The sequence below is a fragment of the Channa argus genome, chromosome 8 (assembly GCF_033026475.1).
Source record: "Channa argus isolate prfri chromosome 8, Channa argus male v1.0, whole genome shotgun sequence".
NCBI lineage: Eukaryota > Metazoa > Chordata > Actinopteri > Anabantiformes > Channidae > Channa > Channa argus.
In genome coordinates, this window is record NC_090204.1 from 16,416,746 (window position 1) to 16,431,601 (window position 14,856).

A 14,856-nucleotide genomic window follows, 5' to 3' on the forward strand; every position below is an offset into this window, starting at 1 on the left:
GCAATGGGTTTACAACTATACACACATTTATTACGAATAGATGTCAACCACTTGTGTTTGTGGGACTATAATTTCTAAAAAGAAAACAGAAATAGAAAAAAGATATATCTAAGTTGGAGTTTTATTTTGAAAGCCAAAACCGGAAACGCAATGTAAACATTAATTACTTTGGTAATTTAGTCTAACGAGGTAGGTGTTTTGTTTTTTTAAACCTCCTCCCAAAGTTTTCCTACCTTCTCCGAAAGTCATGACAAGTCTCAGTGTGACTGGACGGAGAGAAGCCAGAAGGTAAGAATAAACAGCCCGAGGGACTGATTTACACGCACGATACCGATACGCCTGAATGATCGGATTATTGCCGGTCTGATCGATCAAACGCCGTGGGTTTTAGTTAGGAGCTGGTCCACAGTGTTTTATTAACAACAGCCAATGTTATTGTCTCTGCAGCGCCTGCAAGAAGGATTTGTTGAGCTTTTATAACACTTTCAAAAACCGCGTTTTGACGCACAGAATTTAAATGCTCCTGTTAACGGGCTTTTAGTGTCTTGCTGTCTAGAGTCTTTCGAATTTATCTGACGATGTTTTAAACCTCTGCGATTATTGCCCCTAAAAGAGACTTATAGTTTCTATTCTTTAAAAAAGTTATTAAAGATAATTGTCGTCTTGTCATGTATTTAGGGTTTACTTGATGTAAAATTGACACTGACACAGCTGCATGTTCTATGTGCATTTGTAGGGCTTTTCCCAGTCCAATCTGGCCTAATAAATATTAGTTTTTGTCTGTGAAAAACTAGTCAAAGCTACTAAAAGCTTATTAAGCTGTGATGTGCTGGGTAGGAAAATATTTTGTAATCTATAAAAGATTTTGATTTCCCAGGAGCTTTTGTATCTTAGCTGCTGAACTATTTAGGAGACATACAATAAACCAAATATTGAGCTTCTTAGATTTTGCTCTTCAGTTTTAAATACATCCCACAAAGTCTCAAAAGCAAAATTAGTTCCCGTTTTAAAAAGCATGTTAAAGTTGAGTTGTGCCTTTTTTTTTTTTTTTTTTTTTGGGTTTTTATCCTTTTAAAAGTGCATTTTAATTTATTGAGCTTTTCCTACTGTATCTCTCCTCTTCTGTTTTCTTTTTCCTGTAAAGCAGTTTATGGCTTCTGTTTGCCTCATAAACAAAGCATGTTTGCTCACTATTTATTTAATTATTTGTACAGACCTAGAAAAAGGCTTTTTTTAGATGCTGTTGTGGGTGAGGCTGCTACATGGGACGGAAATCCCCCTGACCTCCTCCATTGTGTGAAGTGTTGAACTCATCCGCACCCCCCTCTAGCTGCTCTCTGTTATTACGCTGTGCATCATCTCAGTCCCCTCACTTTTCCAGTGCAGGGATTTTAATCTGTTGAGGTTCACACGTTGAGTCATTCCCAGCGAGGCGACTCTCAGCAGACGTGTCACTGCAGCTGCTGGTCATGTTTCATCCGATTGATTCTGACCTGAATTTTAAGTACAATTTGGTGATTGTGAAAAAAGTGATTATGTGATGCAAAATGTAAACAATATTTTTGGTTTGGTAAAGGCTGTACGTATCAAAAAGGACCTGTAAAATAAAATAAATAAAAAAAGGGGAAACCCCCTTCAGAAGAAGCAGAAAAATCTGATTAATTTAAGCTCCCCTTCCAAAAGGTGTGAGGATTATGGGAAATGCAGGAAATCACAACTTTACGTTGTGAGACCCCTTGAATACATTTAACATGTATTGATGTATTTAGATTGATGAACTCTGAGGATCTGGTGGCTGCTTGGGGGTTGTGTCACTTTAAAGGGGGCTGCTGATTTAAAAATATCAGCCTTATAACCAGTAATATTATCTGCTGTGTGGGAGGACATTGCAGAACTTGTGGTACAGACTACACCAGTGCAGTGGCCCTAGGAATTACTTTCTTTAGTGGATGATCCTGCAGCTAACAGTTTACTGTACGTCCTGTGCAATGCAGGAAGTAGAGTGTTCTTCACAGTCCTTTTCTAGTTTTAGCTTTAACTGGAGCCATTTAGTAATCCTAATTCAAAAGTTTCAGTTGCTTAATCTTAACCATACTTCAATCATAGTTGTTCCAATCATCGTCTATATGTTATTAGCAATAATGTCTTTGCACCGTGGAGTCTAGCAATTGCACACTTGAGAGTTTATAATCACAGTCAAGCCTTATGTTTTATTTCTTTATTTGTGGCATTTCTGCTAAAGATCTGAAAGCGTTTTGATTTGAATTATGTTTTGCAGGTAATCTTCTGTACAGAACGTGTAGGTACCAAATGTAAAGTGAGCATACTTTCAAAAATCATTCCACAAATACATTCAATTTATCAGATAACATAATTTGAAGTGTGGAAAAGAGAAAACAAAATTAAAGCAGACTAATATTTGTGTGATCACCCTTTGCCTTCAAAACACCAGTTTAAAGGTAAGATACACTACAATTAGCCATCTTTGAGAAACTGCCACAGTTCTCGGGTAGATTTAGGCTATCTCAGGGTCTTTTGTTTGTTTAGGCTCCAGAGATCAGGGCTTTGTAAGCGCCAAACCATCTGTTGCAGGATTCCTTGTTCCTCCTTTTATCAGAAGATTGTTCTGTGGGAATCTGGCTTTGTGTTTGGGATTGTTGTCATGTTACAGAATGAACCTTGGCCCCATCAGACACCTCACTGATGATGGATAAGATTTTTAAACAATCAAAGGCTTTAAATTGTTTACACGTGCAGTTTATGGATGGGAAGTTTAAAAAAAAAATACAGAAAACTATCTTATATCTTAAGATAACTATGTAATCTTGAACCCTAAATATCTCCTGAATTGACAGATACAGGACGTCCTACTGTACAGTGGTGAGAAGAATGAGAGTGATGCAGGTGATGAGTCAACCATTGTGTTAAATCCTCCTTTAAATTTGTATTAAGCTCATAACAACGTTCTGTAGCTCCCTCAGGGGAAATGTCTTTCTGCAACAGGACTCTTGCGTTTAACTTACTGCAGTCCCCTCAAAAATAGATCTAGATGAACAGGTCTGTAAGTTTAGTTAGAAGTGTCAGGAGGTTAGTGTAACACTCTTCTCACTACTGAAATCGATATAAGTGCTGTTTTTTTCCACATATGATCCCTTCGTATTTCATTGTTACCTTGTTTCTGCCTTTAACACTTTGACAACAGCTGATAAATTCAGGGTGGATTTAATTCAGGTCAGTCCTCCTGCTCACGAATCCCGCAGCTTGATAAAATACATGCTGTCATATATTTAGCTCAATAACAAGCGGTTTTAATTTTAGCACCTTGAGGCCACGAGTTACTCGATGCAGTGCAGTGACAGGATCCAGCGGGCAAATCCCAGGCTGGACTCATCAGTGTTCCAGATCCGTTCTGCAGCTCTCTGACTGTGCTGAGCAAACCCGATTAATGAAATGAACCATGCTCTAAGCAGTTAAAGTTTCCTCACTGGATTCTTTTTTGTTTAATTTGGTTTTTTGTAAGTTTCCTCTTATGTCTGTTTGAAGTAGTATTGATTGGAGAGTACTGCTGCTTGTGGTAAATTTTGTCTGAAGACTTTTCTGTCATGTTTACACGCACTTCAGAAAACTGGTTATTTGCATTTGTATGCAGCAGAGGAGTAATGTGACATCTCCTTGAAGTGCAGAAAGACATAAGATGCTGATTCCTGATTTTATATTTTCAAATTCTCTGGTGGTGAGCGTCATAGATTTGGCAGCAAAGTGGAGAAAAGATGAGTACAGTAGGTAGATGGACCATGGAGCTCCTTAAAACGGCCCTAGTGCAACCAGGAAAAATCTACCTGTGGACACCAGGTTTCTCTCATCCCCTTCTCCTAATTAAAGGAACGAGATTTCCCATTTACATGGCACTTAGGACGTAGTCAGTATAAATTGAGGTGTGGGTTTTTCTTGTAAGTTATTTTAAGATTTAAAATTGGTATTTGCTTGTTTATTGTGTGTCCCTGCTAGGGGCTACAGATAGAAATTGATCACTGACTAAATCTATTGCAAGCCATCTGGTCTCATTTTATGATATTAATGTCTTGTTCCCTTAATGTCCCTTTTTACATAAACATTAATGTAAACACATGTTGATTGGGTCTGACCGTTGAAATTGGGGGGGAAAAAACCTATATGTGCGGAGCTGGAGATAGAATAGCTGTTACTAGTAAACACATGATATTGTTAAGACTAATTACAAGCAGCTGAGTGTGGAATACCATTCATATCAGTCTGTGATGGGACTTTCTGTCACCAGCGACGTCTCACACTACCTATCAGTGCTGAGTCTGACAGTGAGTGCAATGCTGTATCAGTGAAGTACTCTTCAGTGTCTAAGTTCAGCTGTAACACTTCCAGATAAAGGTAGAATTGTTTATTGGTTTCAGGAGTGATCTTGAGTCCAACTGTATTTGATCTATTTTTAAAACTGGTTACAGAACAGTTTTTCAAAGATTATCGTATCTCTGTATCTATATAATAATCGTCTGCTCTGAGAAAGTCGCTGTGGTTTGTTTACCATTGAACATTCGTCCCTTTTTTGTGTCTGTGGCAGCAATTGGTTTAAAGTGTTAGGCCCTCGTGGAACCCGAAAGTAGGAGGCTTTTGTTATAATTAGCAAGCACCCAGGCTTTGAAAATGGAAATTGCCACTTTGTGTTTCATGGCAGGTTCTCCGATTGGTTTCCCAAAGTGCTCCTAAGAACACGAGAAGCTAAAAAATAAATTGATTTCCTTTTTTTTTTTTTCCGTTGCTTTGTTTCAAAGGTCACATACAGTTATTTTAAAGCAAATGCTCGAGAACTGGTTTCAAGGTGGACAAAAATATCTTACAATTTATAGCAACAAAGCAGAATATCATCGACAGAAGTTATACACACATTTCATAGTATAACAAAGCAGTTATGAGGGACGTGGTGTTTTTTTTGTTGTCTTTTCTAGATATCTTCAGGAATTAATAGTTTGCTTTTGTTGTTTGTTCATTTTATTCTCAGAATCATTAATTTAAAAACTCATGCTTGCTTTTTGACCCAACTCTCTCCAGATTAAGTTTGAACTCTATTTTGTGGTACAAATTTTTACATCCTTCAACATTTAAAGAATTCTAGTTTAACTTTATCATGTTTAATTAGGTTTTGTGTCCATGTTGCTTATTTTCATCAACTCATTCCTCTTGGCTTCTGAATAAATACAACCCATTGTGATCTTTGTCTTTTGACATAATTTAATTCTTTCCTGTTGTTGATTTATTTTGTTGGATTGCAGCAAAACTAATTCTCATGAAGGAATTAGATGTTCCAGTTTGATCAGGAAAAAGTGTGTTGGTTGTTCGTGACAATCTAATTACTTTATTTTTATTTTTTATAAATGTGAGTATCCTATAAAAGATGATGAGAATCTGGAGACGGTGGATAATTAATGAATTACCCTCTTGTTGTGCAGGTTATCTTCTGATATCTGTAATGAAGAAGGAATAACATTCAAGGGTCATCTCTCTGAATCTATCTACAGTCAAGTTTTGCTTCAGGCTCTGGTCTCTGCATCTCAAACTGTGAGGACACATTCTTTGAGGACGGTGGTGAAACATAATAAGTAGTTTAGTAAAGAATAAAATGTAAAAATCTCTTTAAAAAGACCAAAACCAAAGTGTAGTAGTTGGTTTTTCTCTAGTCAGCCCCCATTTATTCCTACTGAAAAAGGTTACAAATATACACTTTCCCAAACAGCTTGCCATTCTTGGGTTTAGTAACTGTTACTCAAACTGGGCTACATGGTGCATTTTGTGGACTAATTCCTGCTATAGCGTGATACACATTTGTTGCTCCTCAAAGTATTTATGGCAGCGTTTATTTATCCTAACACAGAGATTGGTAACTCATAATCTTGGATTCTCGGTTTTCATCTTTTTGTTGGCTGTGATGACAGTAAGAAAGTACAGAAAATGGCCTCCTTAACCTTTTAAATGTTTCTTCTTACTGTAAATGATGTAACATCACTTTTGTCTTTATCAGAGCCAGTGCCCTCTGAAAGTGAAATGACTGGGAACAAAGAGGGACAGTGATATGAATGACTACCATTGAATCCTACCACTGTGGTCCAGTCAGACGCTGCTATCTGCACTGTCTGAGAAACGCACTAAAAATACCAACGTTAAGTCGAGTGCTGGCAGGGCTTGGGAAAACAGTCACTAATCAAACTGAGTGCACTAACATCAGGGTGGGACCAAAATAACCAAACACTGCTGAGTTTGGCACCGTCTGGTAAAATTGTTTACTCCTCCTGAGACTCTGTCAAGTAAGCGACCATCAATAACAAGTTGTAATCACTGAGCCTAAAAGGGCAACTGAACCGGTCAGAATGGCTGACTAGAGGTTTGGGGACCAAAAGGTTCCAAAATGGCCGCTTCTGTTTTTGGAGACGCAAACCGCAACTGCTTTTGAAAACACTTGCTGTATGCCACAAAACCTTTTTGAATGTAGTTTTCATTTTTAGAGACTTTTGTGCATCACTGAGAAAGCAGAAGTTGGTTTGTGCTTGTATTTGAACGTTATCTGAATCAGTTTCGAGATTTGTCTCCGTTAGTGCCTAGTGTCACTGAGGCTGAAGTGGAATGAGCAAGGTGGACTGTCAGCATAGGTTTTTGTAACTTATCATGATTATTATTTCAAAAAAATTTCCCACAATTTAAAACTTTCAGTAAACATAAGGGTTTTGCATTTCGGTCTACTCTTATCTGCATAGTCACCTTTTTAATTATTTCTTTATTTTTTTTTAATCCTTTAATTAAACATACATGCAGATCTCAAACCAAATCCATCAAAATTAAAACACAACGTACAACTCTTCCACAATGTGCCAGACTTTGTTAAGCAAATGTTTCAGCTCTTTCCATTACAAATGGGAAATATTATCCTATAATGCCTATTCATGTAATTTAACTGTAGTGAGGATGGTTGTCCACAGTAAACAACGCCAAAGGTCCAAAATGTCTGCTCAATGTATCATGGTAATAATTTTGGTCCCAGGGACCAGCCCTATCACAAAGACTGCTTCTGTTCACTGGTTCAAAATGAACCAAACAGTGAGTTGCCTGTGGAACAGCACCCCTGCTCTATGAAGTCACAGAGGAAAATATGGCTCCACTACCATGTTCAATCCCCACTGCAGCTAAAAATTTCTTTTTATGATCATTACATTCCTTTCAATTTTACAGCATTTTCACGTTTCCTTCTTATCTTTTTTTCAATATTGATTTGTACAGTTTTCTATTCATAACTAATTTCCTGTAAAACCTCTTTATAAATGGTTTATAAGCCAATGTTAAGTATAATTTTAAGCTTCAGATTGTGAGAAGTCTTGTTTGCTAATTAATTAATTAATTTATTTATTTTCCGGGGCATCAGAAAATATATGGTCCATTGAAGGACCTACTTAATGAGGCGAAATCTACAGGAGAAACATGAACTATACCATTGGTTATAGCTTTTTGTCCCTTTTTTAAAAGTTGCTTTTTTAGACAGTGGTAAAAAAGACTGAGCAGATGATTAAAAATGGCAAAAACAGATTTACAGATAGTAAACCCTAGAGACAGAATACATTTAATCAGCAGTAAGAGAAATGGGGTGAGAAAAAAAGTCTCCTGTGCAGTTTGGGAAAATCACAAGACTGTCCTGGAGTCCACAATAACATCAGTACAGTCAATTAGGCTTTGTCATGCTTGGCAGACATCAAACTGCATCTCAGTGTGACTTAAGAGTGACTCGAACCTGAGAGTCTAACAGAATCACTATGTTATGGAAAACTGAATTAGAGCCCACAAACATGTATTTTCCACAAGACTTCTCCATGGTGATGAAGGTGTGTTTCTCATTCGCTGCCTTGTCATTACCCCGACTCCCTCCATCAGAAAGATGCTGAACTGGCATAATTTCCACCAGTAAAGGAATTGACATGATAATAGACACACATTTCAGAAAACAGCACAGGCTGACATCTGGTCTTGTTATGAGTTATGAGAATCAAACATCTGGAGTCCCCAGTTGCTACTGTTGTTGAATACCAATGGGTCACATCCTCTTAAACACAGATCTGCAGACCAGATATGTAGGTCAACTCTGAGAAGCTCTTATATTTGCCAAAGGCTGGTTTATTTGTTTGGATAGAAAACACAAACAACTTATCTGATTAGAGGAAATGGAAATGAGAGAAAAGAGGAACTAATTTGTACAGTTGCGATGGAAAAACATAGCTAAACCAAAAATGTTTAGTTTTTCATGTTTGGAGAAACAGGCCTGGAGAGTTTGCCTCACTGGCAAAAACAGGGTGTGTTTGGTCCTAAATGCAACGTGACATCAGAGCTGGAAACTGGCTAATTGGCTAAAACTCGATTTGTGAGCCCTGCTTTGTTTTAGGGAGGGGCAGCCAGCTGTCAGACATGGGACCACTACGGCCTCAGCTGACTGCTGCTGGAATATGAACTGTGTGCAGTTTGAAAAGCTTACAGCTTGCAAACTGATGCCAACATCTTTGTCTCCAGAAAGAAAGTTATGATGTCGCTATTCCAAGAATTCATTCATGTCCAGTCAGGTCTTGTGTGGTTGTCAATGTTTGACTGTTTATTGGATGAAAAACCACAGTGCAGTTTTCCAAAGAAACTGTTACTGTCTTCCTTCACCCTCAAAGAGAAAAACTGCTCTGAAGTACTTCAACAGTTTACTTATTGGCTGTTTTGTCCTTGTTGTGGCTGGATTCTGCTTGTTGTATTTATGCTCCACCCAAAATGGGCTCTTGTTGCTTGGGAGGTTAAGTTGGTGGATCCACAAAACGACTGCAAGGAGTCTTACTAAAATTAGAAATGAAAGATGAATATTAGTAGATAAAGTTTTGACAGATCAGAACTTTTTTGCTGGAATCCTGTGGCATGGAAATAGTCAGGTTTAGCTTTTTGTACTGTACACAGCGATGATCAACACAAGCAAATAAAGGACAGCTGAGAGCAATAATTTAAATGTTGCTCTTTCTGTTGCCTTTGATCAGAAGGAGAAGATGAACCCAGCAGAGCTCAGCCAGAAACAACTCGTGCTACAAATAGCTTTGTGAGAGGCGTGTGGCATAAACAATGCGAAGATCATGCACATGTGCATTTGACTCTTTACTTCAAGGGCTGTAACAAGTGAGGGTCTGAGCCTTTGGAAATCTCTTTCTGAAACATGCTATGGCCACTTTTTTCCACGAGGAAGAAACATGGCAGCCAGTGCAGCAGTGGGACTCACTGATGGTCTGTGGCACCAGTAAAAAAAGCTAAATTAGGCTGAAATTTGATGGACATTAGAAAAAACAACTTTTTTAAAATAATTGAACGATAGAAAATGGCCCTCTATAAAATGACAGCTTTACTAATTTGAAGCTTTTCGGGAAACGACACAGATTTCCTAAGTATTTAACGTGACAGACTGTTTTGAGTCTGAGCATCGAACAGATCCACTGTGGGAGCTGACAGACTTCATCTTAAACCTCACTGAACTGTGGACTTTCTCAGCAACTTTATTGAATTTGACATTTTGGACCAGTCCACAAAAAGCATGGAGTGCAGGGGGGGCTGGAGTGGAGAGAAACAACGAGGCCTCACAAAACATTTCAAAGACAGCATTTCCACCAACGACACATAATGGCTCATTGTGGACGCTGACTGTGCGTGATTGTGCTTGAAGAATCTGGAAGGAAGAGGGAGGGGAGGCAGGACGCATGTGATGTTTGAAGTCAACATGATTGTGATTAAAAAAAAAACATTAGTTTTTATTTAATGATGTGACGTTAGTGTGTGTGATTTATTATGGAGGCAGGAAAAGGCGTAGTGGCAGAATCCTGTATGTAGAGGTTAAAAAGTTAAATACCTGAGGTCACGCCAAAAGTGATAACATGTTAATTAACCTGTAGAGCATCACGTGATGTCGACCTCAGTGTTTTTGTTGAATGCCACAGTGTTTTGAGTGTTTGTTCAGCTCTCAGTCTTTGCTTGTCTTCTCTCTAGTGTTTTCCTGCTGTCTTCAGGAAGCAGCTTTCAGGAAGGCGAGATGGGTTTCCTGGCAGAACCCTCCTCCCCTCACAGTTCCTATTGGGAGACAATGGGAGGTCTAGTACAGGGGCATTGAGGGGAGTGCATGTGTGTGTATGTGGTGATGAGGGGGATTTATTGGGGGGAGTAGTGGGCTTCCCTTCAGGAAACTACAGATTTATTCCGGCAGCAGAGAGGCCCTCCAATGAATGTGTATCTGTGTGGGTGTACTGTTTTGTTTGTGTGGCTATTAGGCCCAAATTTCCTGACCAAGATAAAGACATGAAACACATCTATTCCTCGCCTCTACAAGAGATGAAGTCTTATGAGTAGGTTTTGGGTTTGAGATTAACTGAGGAGAGTTAAAGGATTTGAAAGGGGACAGTTGCGTCCAGTTTGATCTGTGGTTAAAAGTTAGAAAAAGCACTTACATGTCAATGTTACCTTAACGTCCATTTGGGGAGGCTGTGGCTTGGTAGCAACTGCCTAGGAATCCCAGGTTTGGTGATTTTGTCTTGTACCTGGACTAGACCCTACAGCCTCTGTAGACGTGCCATCACTTACAGTATTAGAAGCTGCCCATTAACAATTTCCACATGGGGTTCAATAAAGCTATCAGTTATTTATTTAGTAGCTGATCTGAACTTTTCATCATATCACATGATCAAATGCTTTGTGTTGTTACCAGTGCACCTCAAGGAGAGTCTGTTTTATCATCATCATATTATCAAAAACACGTCATTAGTCAGTTTAGTATATTTCAAATAATCAGAAATTATTCTCTATAAGTGTACATGCTGAATCTGAAAGTTGGTTTTTTTACCATAGGATGGAAAACAGTTAAATCTGTCGTTAAATGCTGACAAAAAACCCAGTAAGACCTTAAAGATTAAAATAGGAATTATGGCAAAAGCATGGAACAGGGAATTAAAACAGTGAAGGTCATCACAAGTATAATGTTCCCTGTGTGTATGTGGGCATGGTATGCATGTAGGCATGGAGGCCTGTGCTTGTGGTTTGTATCTTAGTGTTTCTGAATGGGTTTTTTTTTCTTCCTCATGCAAAGCATTCAGACAGGGAAGATGGCTGTCAGTGAGAGGATGCTGGCTTTCACTCCTTGACAGTCAGTTTGTGCCTCTTTCTTTCTCTCTCTCTCTGGCTTCCCATCACTGGAAACGGGTGGCGTTGGGGATGAGGTCACTGTTTCAAAACATGGCCTCGAGCCTCAAACCAGCACAACATTTCCTCTTTCATGATGCAGCCTGAGTGCAGGATGGCCTGATGTTCCCTTCTTTATTAATAACACATCTGTGAGTCTATGCCAGGACAATTCCTCTATTTGTCTCATGTTTCTGGTGAGCCAGAGAAGGAAAACTGTATCAACTGTGCTTCATTGTACATTTTTTTTTTCTTTTTTAGGAACTGGTTTAGGTCACAAGAGTAATTATCCATCTGTTTTTTTTTTTAAATAGAAATCTGTACATTGCTTTCAAATCTGCCTGCAATATTTCAACAGCTCTAGGTGATGTTTATTCAATTTCTGATGCCAAAGACAACTCTTATTACTGTGTTTTGAATTTAAAGTAAGACACTTTCTTGGTTTGCAGGTCTGCTTTTTTTGCCAGTTATTTCCAAAGCAGCTTGAGTCAGTACACTTAAAGAAGAATAATTGTGATTTATTAGAACTCCGACATTTTTTTGTATTTTTGGCCATCGTAATAACTTTCCTATAGGACTGGAAATCTTTTTAAGAACTCACATCCTAAAACTTTGTTTTAACCAAAGCAACCAGAGGCTAAATTAAGTTTCTGCATGACATTTCCAGTTGTTAAAAGAGCTGCTTATTATTCTACATAAGAAAATCTAACTTTTGGAGATCTTTTTGTATGCTGTGGTGCTGTACACATGCTTGTTATAACCCAAATTAGTTATATATATTAGTTATGTTATAGGTATAGCTATAAGCTATAGCTATTAGTTATTAGTTATATTATTAGTTATGAGTTATATAACTCTAGACAGACTGAAAAGATTCAAGGCTTCAGTAAAAACTCCTATGGTTTCTGTTTGTGATGTAAAGTGGTCAAGCATATTAGAAATTCTACTAGTAACTACTTTTAATGTGAAGGTGCTCCTTTACATTAAAAGCATTCTATTTCTTAAAAATAATTCTCACATTTTGATGCAGCTATGTGAAATGCAATCTGTTGTCACTGAAAATTGCATAGATATGATTGGAGAAAAACACTGGCACAATGTTTTAGCATGTTTTGAAAATTTGGTAGTTTTAATGATTACCAGGAGGAAGTACAGTCAGTACTTAGGAGAAATAACAGACTGTGAGGCTGTGGTGTGATAAAATGCTGTAACTGGAAAATTGCAATCTGCAATGTCACAGCTAGATGCCAGTGATTCTTAAACACTGCACCTTTTAATTTGTTAGATCAGGGAAGAGTGTCTTTGCAAAAAACAAAACAATAACAGAAACACGGGTAGATGGATGATGTCTATATTTAAAAAAACTTCCACATTAGCTGAGCTTTTCTGGAACCCAAATGATCAATATTAATTATTTTATGATTTTACTGTTTGTGTACATGCCTCCTTCCTCCACATGTTGTGATGTTTAATCTGGCTGCATTGTGTATATCTGACCCCCTTTGTATGTTACACACTTCCTGCAGTTGCACCATATTAGATCTTAGTTATTACAGTGATAATTTTTCAATTCAATTTTATTTATATAGCACCAAATCACATAAAACATCTCAATTTACATAGTAATGTCAAGACCCTGCAAAATTTGAAAAAGAACCCAACAAATCTAACTTTAGCAAGCACAAGGCGACATCCGAAAGGCAAACGTCCTTTTATTCCACCTCTTTTTGCAGAGCTCTTTGTTTATTTTACACTTATGTGACAAACCTTTAAGATCGGGTTTGTAGAACTTAAAATTTACTCTGTGGCTGAAAACTGTAATGAGATGAAACTGTAGTTTTGGGTTCAAAAGAAACCCAGATTCTATCCCCGGATGAACAGATGTTTAAAGCTGTTTAGCTGCTCTGTAGAACAATGCCGTCTGTCTGTTCACAATAGGACCCAGTTAATGTTCACTAAATTAAGGTGGAATGCCCACAATGACTGAAACATTGTCTTTGTCTGACTGCAGGGTCATGTGACTGTGTGTGGACTCATGCTTAAGTAAATTAGATTTCTGGATGTTTGTGGAAGTATCTGCACTCAACTGTTACTATTTATGCAGATTCTGCAAGTTTTTACTTGTGTGCTATTGTCATTGTGTGTTGGAGTGTCTATGCACTTATGCATGTGTTTACGAATATTTTTATAATTGCCATTGTCATCACAACCACGGCACACAGTTTGTAGGTTTGTGTTTTTTGCAGGATTATGTGTGAGAGAAAGAGACTTGACAGTGTGGCTTTAAGTTGGTCAGGTGTACTGCAGAGAGCAGGAATGCAGCTTATCACTGCAGTCTGTAATTTACTGTGTCATCAAATCCCAGAGAAAAACAGCAACACTTGGGACAAGTGGAGGGAAGGTGTGTGTGTGTGTGTGTGTGTGTGTGTGGCTTCAGTTTAATAAATGAAGCTCTAAATAAATGTATTTTTAAATGCAGCAGTTCATGCAGTGTGTCTCATGCAGCTTCCATTTTTTTTAAACTGAGAAACCAACTTTAATTTGTTTCTGTAACATGAAGTGATACAATATATAGCACAGTAAAAATACACAGACAGGAAAAAATAGGCAAAAACATCCCGTCTTCTACCCGTAAAGATCCTGTAGTTCAGTTCCATCCACTGTTGAAGTTGACATCTTTGAAACAGGATGGCCTGAGAAAAGAAAGTTAATGTTTGGACAGTAAAGTAAAGGTCATGATTTAATGGTATTAAAATAGTTTCATCAGTGGCATTTGGATTTAGTACCAACATTTTTGTGAGAGAATTGTTTTTTGTTTTCTTTTTTTTTTCTTCCTGTTTTGAGAAAGGCCTGAGTGCAGGGTCTACACAGAAAAAGCCTATCAGCTGCCTTTTTTGGACATTCCATTTTTCCTTGTTTGTTGACATGAGCAGGTAGAGAGCAGACAGGAAACATGGAGTATAACATGCAGCAGAGGCCCCCCAGTCGGACTGGAATCCAGGACGCTATGGTTATGTGGAATCTGTTCTAACCGTTCAGCCATCAGGGGTGTCTGATACACTTCCATTTGAATTAATCCAGCTGTCTACACCACCCACGTCAAGCCTATTTTTATGCCTCACGTCTATTTTCTCAGCCACAAAAGTACTTCTACAGAAAACAGAAATGCACCAAGTAAACACAGTTGAAACTAATGATCTAGCTTCTCCTACAAAAGTACTACTACACCTACACACACATGCACAGATGCTGGACGTAGAATAAATAACCAAATGATGTGTGTTCCTTAAACTTTAAAAAAAAAGTTTTCATGATCAGATAAAAACAAAGAGATATATATATATATATATATATATATATATATATATATATATATATATATATATATATATATATATATATATATATATATATATATATATATATATATATATATATATATATATATATATATATATAGATAGAGAGATAGATAGAGAGATAGATAGAGAGATAGATAGAGAGATAGATAGAGAGATAGATATAGATAGATATAGATAGATAGATAGATAGATAGATAGAGATATAGATATATAGATAGAGAGATAGATAGAGATAGAGATAGAT

The 14,856-nt window shown here is 37.6% G+C and overlaps 1 protein-coding gene across 2 annotated transcripts in view; it reads left to right on the top strand.

Moving 5' to 3' along the window:
* Positions 1-207: 207 nt before the first annotated feature.
* The window catches only part of kank3 (KN motif and ankyrin repeat domains 3), a 29,428-nt gene continuing 14,779 nt past the window's right edge, over positions 208-14,856 (top strand). The window contains exon 1 of one of the 2 annotated variants that reach the window (XM_067513498.1): positions 208-288. The gene's annotated coding sequence lies outside the window, so the exon portion shown is untranslated. The remainder of the gene's footprint in view (positions 289-14,856) is intronic. The other variant, XM_067513499.1, reaches the window with a different exon arrangement.